Here is a 7,516-nt window from a genome sequence, read left to right as displayed (position 1 = left end):
GAGAGAATCATTCAGCTGCCTCCTGCACACACCCCTATTGGGGATCGAGCCTGCAACACGGACATGTGCCCTGACCGGGAATTGAACCGTGACCTCCTGGTTCATAGGTTGATGCTCAACCACTGAACCACACCGGCTGGACAGGACAGCAGTTCTTACTCCACTTCTTCTTCCCAGGCCTCTATGATGCTGATCACTAAGGCCAATGCTGATAATTGTCTCTTTTTCAAACCCTATCACCCCAGGAACTGGGTGGTAGTTTTTCCAGCCTCTAGAACACGGAGATAGTGTTCCCAGTGACTGAAAGTCATTGCTTTTTGGCACATAGAAGACCAGTTAAAGAGTGGATACAGGAATTCTCAGGAATCTCTTACATGAAGGTGGCTGATGGGAGCAGGGAAGCAGATATGTATTGCATTTAATTACCCATGAAGATGTTTACTTAATTTAATATCGCTTCCTAAAAATGGAGACTGATTTGTTTATTTTACCACAGCATAACTTAAATGCAATCAAGAGCATGCATTTTTTGTGGATAGTTTGATGAGTTTTGCATATGTGCACATCTATGTAACTGCCACAACTACCACCCAGATCAGATGGAATTTCTAGCTCTTAAAAGTTTCCTTTGTCTCTTCCTTGATAAAATGTCCTCCACAGTGTTTACTTTAGAAAAGAATTAATTATATATCAATGTTTCAAACATAATATATAGAGAACAATAAAATGTGCCCTCATACATATATCATCCTTACACATATCACCCAAAACCAGTGATTTAAAGATTTTGCCACACAAGATTCATCATTTCCTTTTCCTTTATGTGTGTGTGAAGTATTTTAAGCAAATACCAAATATCACATTATTCTATTCCAATATGCATGTCTGAAAACATAGAGATTTTGTTACATACCCATAACAGCACTATTATTCATGACTAAACAACAAATCCTTGGAGTCATTTAATACACAGTACACATTCCAACTTCCCCAATTGTCTTTGTATATTTTATTTGTACAAATTGGGATCCAATCAAGGTCCACATACCCATAACAGCACTATTATTCATGACTAAACAAATCCTTGGAGTCATTTAACACACAGTACACATTCCAACTTCCCCAATTGTCGTTGTATATTTTATTTGTTCAAATTAGGATCCAATCAAGGTCCTGAGTAGTTCTCTCTCTCTCTCTCTCTCTCTCTCTCTCTCTCTCTCTCTCTCTCTTCGTGTCATTGACTTGTTGAAGATACTAGTAAGTTGACCTGTAAAATGTTCCGCATTCTGGATTTGCCTGTTTTCTTGAGGTGGTGTTTAACTTGTTCCTCCAGCTGCCATTTTCTTTTTCAACCGGAAGTCAGCTTTAAAGGCTTAGCTCAGTTCAAGTTTTGCAAGAATATGATGTGTACTTCACCTTGCATCACTTCAGGAGGCACATCAGATCTGGCTGCTCCACTTGAATGACATAGATATCAATTCTTGAATTCAAGTACTCACCCCCTGATCTCTTTATTTCCTTACAACCTTGCATGTAATGGTTACCACATTAGCTTTAAACATTTACTCTCCAAGTATTCATCAGAGCCTCTATTGAATACCTTTATATCCAAGATCCTGGGTAACAAAGATGGGCAAGACAAACCAGCTGCCAACAAGTATGAAGGCTGTTCATATATCCTCAGCCTATTAGCATACCCTCCAAAATTCAGGGTTTCTAATGCCTAATTCATCCTATTACCTTTCCTTCCTTTGCCTCTTCCTTATTCCCTTCCCATCCCTCCTGTTTTCCATTTTCCAATTATTTTGCCCTCATAGTATGCCAATTATACTGAGGATTCGTGTCAGAGGTGTGGTGCCCTAAATTATTCTTGTTTGTATGCCATGGTGAATCATGATGGCACTAGCTAGACAACAGATCATGCAACAACCTAATTCTGTGAAAGAGAAAACTGAGATATACAAAAACCTTGTTATTGATTCAAGTTCACACAAAGACTGACCCCAATAATAAAGGACTTCTTTATGGAAGTGCCCAGTATCACACCTGCTGACCAGCAGCAGGGACTTTTCCAAGCAGAAAGGTAGTCAAAGGCACATGGTGTAAATCTACACCGGAGCGGGCCTGGGAAGAAACTGTATACATGGTCTCCTCCGGAGACTGCTGTGCTATGTATTTAAGCTGTAGGCAGTTTAAGGTAATTAAAGTTGTATGTCCGCAGCCATCCTTTGTGGAATTCAAAGGTTAAAGACTTCCATCCCACCCAGAAGAAAATACATAGTTACTAGAAAACTGAAAGTTTAAAAAGTAGGAAAAAAGAACAAAGAAAAAAACCCGCTAGAGTCTCTGGAAAAAAAAAGAGTGTGCGAGCCTTGATTGTCAGTGGCTCCTCCATAAGCACCGTGAAAATCTCACGTTCCTACTTCATTTTAGGACAGTGAGGAAGGCACATTGGCCACCAGGAACCTTGTCAATGTCTGCGGATTTGAATTTCACCAATTGAAATACGGTCCGCTGAGGGCTTTGCTGCTAATGTTACAGCAGAGCTGTGGCAACTATCTCGAAATCGCCGCATGGGAGACTTCTCAGATGATGAGATGTGGAACTCCTAATAAGAAGAGTGTACTAGAAAAGACGTTCTCATGCTGCCTCTTTAGAGAAGTAAGTACATTTTACATCTGTAATGGACCAACGTTCTTTCCACTGAGTTTGCTTCCTACACAGAGAAGCAGGTCACACGGTGCTGCTCCCCCCGGGGCAGGACAAGTTTTCTTGCCCAGTGGGTCAGCAGGACACGGGGTCCGCATGCCCCACAATAGTGCAGATTAGCTCAGATAGTCTCAACTCTGTGGAGCCACCGTGCTCTGTGACCGATTTCAGTTTCTGGACTAGGAAGGGCCTTCTTGAGGGCACCTGCTGCTCCCCCTCTATTCGATTAAGATTGAAGAACCTTAGTAACCACTTGTAGCAACTGGCATGGGGTGATCCTGGCTACTCATATGTCAGCCCCAGGAAATGACCTCATTGTCCAAGCTTTTCACCATGTGACCTTGAGTTTGAATAAAAAGAAGTATTTGCTAGGGGCAGATAGAGAGCTGGTAATGATACCTGTCACGAGTCCCTGGCTCAGATATAGGGGCCACGGGGCTTTAATGCTATTGGGACCTGTGTCGTGTGTGTTCTCTTTGGCTCCCTTAATGGAGAATACCAAGAACAGCAACAGTATTTTATTTTTAATAATAAAACCCAGATGTCAATGCAGACCCTCTGTTCTCTGTCTTCTCCAAGATTTCTGCATCTTTCTGGGGATTAATGTCAGTTCAGGGCTGGCTCCTACTTCCTGGGAGAACTCATTCCATAGTCCTAGCCTCTCATCCCCATGAAAGTTCCCTTCTCTCTACCCCATGCTGAACCAAATACCATGCTCATTCCCTTTTCTTTGAATTGTATGAACAAAACACATCCTGGGGGCATTTCTGTGAAGCAGTCTTTACTGCATATTTGAGAACACAGGTGGGGGTTTAGATCCTAGCAGAGTAAACATCGTAAGTGGAAAGAAAATCAGCCACCATAGTGTTGCTTTTCTGTTATCGTTTTTTGCTCCCTTCTTTACTTCAGTAGCCTCCCCCGCAGAAACGGAAACAGACCCTATCCTCAGTCTCTGCTCTGGGGATCTTCCTACAGCTCCCAAGACAAACGAATGTGCTCTTGCTCCGCTAAACCATTCCCTTTAGGTCTGTCCTCGTCGCCCACCAGTCTCTGCAATTGAAAGAGGGCAGCAGAGCGATTATTGTCCCAGTAACATGAATTATCTCCTCTTCCTGTTCTTCCACCTTGGCAGGCAGATTTGATTATGGTCAGTTTTGATGAAAAAAAAAACAACAAGGTTATTTTTCCCCCCAATCTTAGAAAAATAATGCAACAGAGCATTATAAGGTGGCGATTGTGCCCTGTTTCAAAATGTTGTCTGTTATTACTAGTATCTTTTTCCACCCCCAGAGGTTGACAAGTGTAGCAAATACAGTGGACATAGAGCCTTGTTAATAAAATTACTAAATTCTCCAAGGCCAACAGCCTGGTTTTGGGCCATAAAATTTCTAATCCTTGCCTTCCTACTGTTAGAAGGACCAAACTGGTTTCACAGTTTTTAAGTGTGAACCACACTGAAAGGGGATCGGGAGAGAGGAAGAGGATGTCTTCTGGGAGAAAGCAGAATTCATATCGTGGAAACTATTCCTTCTGACTCTTCTCCACAGGCGAGAAGAACCTTGGACTTGTTTCTTTCCTTTTCCTGTACATTGGGGGATGTCAGAGCCATCTGTTTCTCCCTCTCCACTTAGTGAGGTGCTGACAATGACCTCTTGTCTTAAAATCGCTTCCTATTGGGCCAGCAGAGTGTCTGATACTAATTGGGCAAAGGAGAAAGTGGCAGGAGAGACATGGCTTAAGGAGGAGAGGGAATAGCAGGGACGTCTGAATTTCCCACCATTTTATTTGCAGGGATATTTAGATTTCCCTCCATTGTGTGGATGCCAGAAGAGATGGATGGGGGAAAGGCCTTCCTGCAGATATCTCCAAAAGGGGCATGAAATCCCCATTTCAAAAAAGTCTGTTGGTTGAATTTGCCAAAGGAAAGGGCTGGTGAGATGAGTACAGGGGGCCAAGTGGAAGCTGGATTTTTCAAACCAGAGGCTGTACAGAGAAAGGCCTCCTCAGAACCCTCCAATGAATGAACTCGTGCATGTCCAGGAGACCAGTGACCTGCTGTGTTGGGTGGAGAAGCAGCAACAACTATCAAAAAGAGATATCAGAATTGCCATCAACAACTTATAGTTTCTCAAGTAAGTCAACGTTGTTCCCTCCCTCATCCTGTGCCAGAAGTTTTGGGGGTAGGCACACATTGGAAAACTGGAGAAGAGAAAGGGAGAAGGCAGTCATTAGAAAGTAGGTCAAGCCTTCAGTGACATCCGGGAAACAGTTCCTATGTGCTCACGAGACCAGGTTTACACTTCAGGAATTTTGCCAGTTGTTCATTGGTAGCTTGAGTCAGCCATGGTGGGAATATTCAATATGTCACTCAATATACAGTAGAAATCAAAAAATGCTACAAATTGGAGCATTTTAATTTTCTCTCCCTTGGAGAGCTGGTTTACCAGCATGCCTCTGCTCATGCCCCCCACCTCCAAGCAGGTGCACTCCTGGGACAGCCAGAGCCACCGGAGGTGGTAACTTGTCTGATTGCTTTAATAACCAAAGGGGAGTGAAAAATTTTAACACTAGACTGAAATATAATTAGAAATCCTGCTACCCAGCAAGATAAGGGCGGTCAACAAAACAGACTGTGCCAGTTATTAAAAAAAAAACAAAATACCACTTTATATATTTACCACTGTGACTCTGTAGGGAAGGAAAAATAAATTCCCCTCTACCCCATGAGTTCTAGCTGAGACCCTCACAATAAAAGATAGATTAACCAGAGAAAAACAAACAAAAATTTGTTAGCATGCATTACAGGTACCCAGGGAAAAATAATTAAGTTCAGTAGATTAGAGTTCAATCTTAAATAGTATCTTAATAGGGAAAGGGGAGGGAGGATGTAGACCTTTTAGGGGGGAGTACATGATTGTTAGGAAAGATGAATAGGTCCTTAGAAAAATGGGCCTTTAAATTAGAGGTTTGATAGTTTGTGACAAAGTTTGTCTGGGTGTTGTGTCAACTACCAGTCTTCTATCCGGGGATAAGAGTCAGTCTTGAGTTCCTTTTGGAGGATCTGTCTTTGGGCAGATAAAGGGAGTTCAGAGAATGTCTCCTTGCATTTGCTGTTTCTAAAGTGCCTACATCACAAAATAACCAACTTACTAAAGTAGCATATTTTGGGGTGAAATTTTCTGCTACCCTTTACTTCTGTTACAGGTTCAATTGTCTCCCTCTCCTCCAAAATATATGTTGAAATCCTTACCCCTAGTACTTCAGAATGTGACCTTATTTGGAAATACGATCTTTATAGAGGCAATGAAGTTAACATGAGATCATGAGGCCCTAATCCTATGACTGGCACCTTTATGAAAAGGGGACATTTGGGCACAGAGGCAGATACACACAGAGGAAAGATGATATGGAGACACACAGGGAGAAGGTGGCCATATGACCAGAGAAATGCATCTACAAGCCAAGAAAGCAAGGGTTGCTGGCAAGCACCAGAAGCTGGAAGGAAGGAATCTCCCCTACAGCTACCAGAAAAAGTATGATCCTGCCAACACCTTGATTTTGGACTTTTAGCCTCCAGCACTGTGAGACATTAAACTTCTATTGTTTTAGGCCAGTTTTTGATACTTATTATAACAGCCCTAGGAAACTAATACAGCCCCCAAATTCAATTGCAATAATTGCCATTTATTGATTATTTACAATGTGTGTGGTGTGTGCCAGCATCTTACTTTATTTATATGACGTAAGTTAATTATTACAGAAGTCCAGCAAAGATGAGAAAAGTACGGCTTCCATTGATCATTGCAAATGAGCATCACAAATTTCAGGGGAAGAAGGAACCTCAGCTATCTCAGAATCAACAGGACACCATCAATAGGTTTCTCAAGGCAGACCATGATGAGTTATTGTCATTCCATTCAGATCCCATCCACTTTTCCAATTCACTTAAAAACTGTAATGTATCTTTTGTCTTGATGGACGTGGCAGTAGATAGGGACATGATCACGAGCAACCATACAAATAGGATATTCTCAGACAATTTGCAACTAATTCAAGCTGTTGTAATTTTTAAGCACTGAGTGCCCCAGGGAAGAAACAGGCTTAGATATCTGGTTGGATATCTCAGCTACCCTGGGCTAAATGCTTCAGGCTCAACGATTTAGCAAGAATAAAATACCAGGGGCACAGAGCAGAGCCAAGTTGAGAAGGGAAAGTATTCTCAAATGCTGGTCGGAGAAGCAGTGAAATGGTAGCAGGGCTGTGGTTGGTTGGTAACGCCCAAGTACCTACCAAGATTCTGGAATCAGGAGGATTACTCAAAAGGCCAACACATGTGGGGTCAGTTGCTTCTAAACTATTACAGCCAGCTAATTTTGCAGCTTTGACTTAAGTTTTGAAACTCCTGTGCCAGTTATTAAGGGTTTCAATTGCCTGGGGGTTTCAATTGCCTGGCCAGCATGGCTCAGTGTTTGAGCATTGACCTATGAACCAGGAGGTCACAGTTCGATTCCTGGTCAGGGCACATGCCTGGATTATGGGCTGGATCCTCAGTGGGGAGTGTGAAGGAAGCAGCTGATCAATGATTCTCTTTCATCTTTGATGTTTCTATCTCTCTTTCCCTCTCCCTTTCTCTCTGAAATCAATAAAAATATTTTTAAAAATTGTTTTGATCCAATATCAACTGACGTGGTAATTTTGGGGGGTCAGGATATCTTAAATGAAATGAGCATTTCAGTGGCCGTCAGAAGATGGTGGCAACAGATAGGATGTTCTGCCTTGGAGAGTGTGTCTACTAGAATGAGAAGGC

The 7,516-nt window shown here is 42.3% G+C and overlaps 1 protein-coding gene across 1 annotated transcript in view; it reads left to right on the top strand.

Moving 5' to 3' along the window:
• Positions 1-2,439: 2,439 nt before the first annotated feature.
• Positions 2,440-7,516, top strand: part of TMC1 (transmembrane channel-like 1) — a 147,496-nt gene continuing 142,419 nt past the window's right edge. The window contains exon 1 of the mRNA XM_014541280.1: positions 2,440-2,661. The gene's annotated coding sequence lies outside the window, so the exon portion shown is untranslated. The remainder of the gene's footprint in view (positions 2,662-7,516) is intronic.

This window comes from Myotis brandtii, unplaced genomic scaffold (assembly GCF_000412655.1).
Source record: "Myotis brandtii unplaced genomic scaffold, ASM41265v1 scaffold266, whole genome shotgun sequence".
Classification (NCBI taxonomy): domain Eukaryota; kingdom Metazoa; phylum Chordata; class Mammalia; order Chiroptera; family Vespertilionidae; genus Myotis; species Myotis brandtii.
The sequence above is the reverse complement of the archived record's forward strand: the minus strand, read 5'-3'. Positions and strand labels throughout refer to the sequence as shown.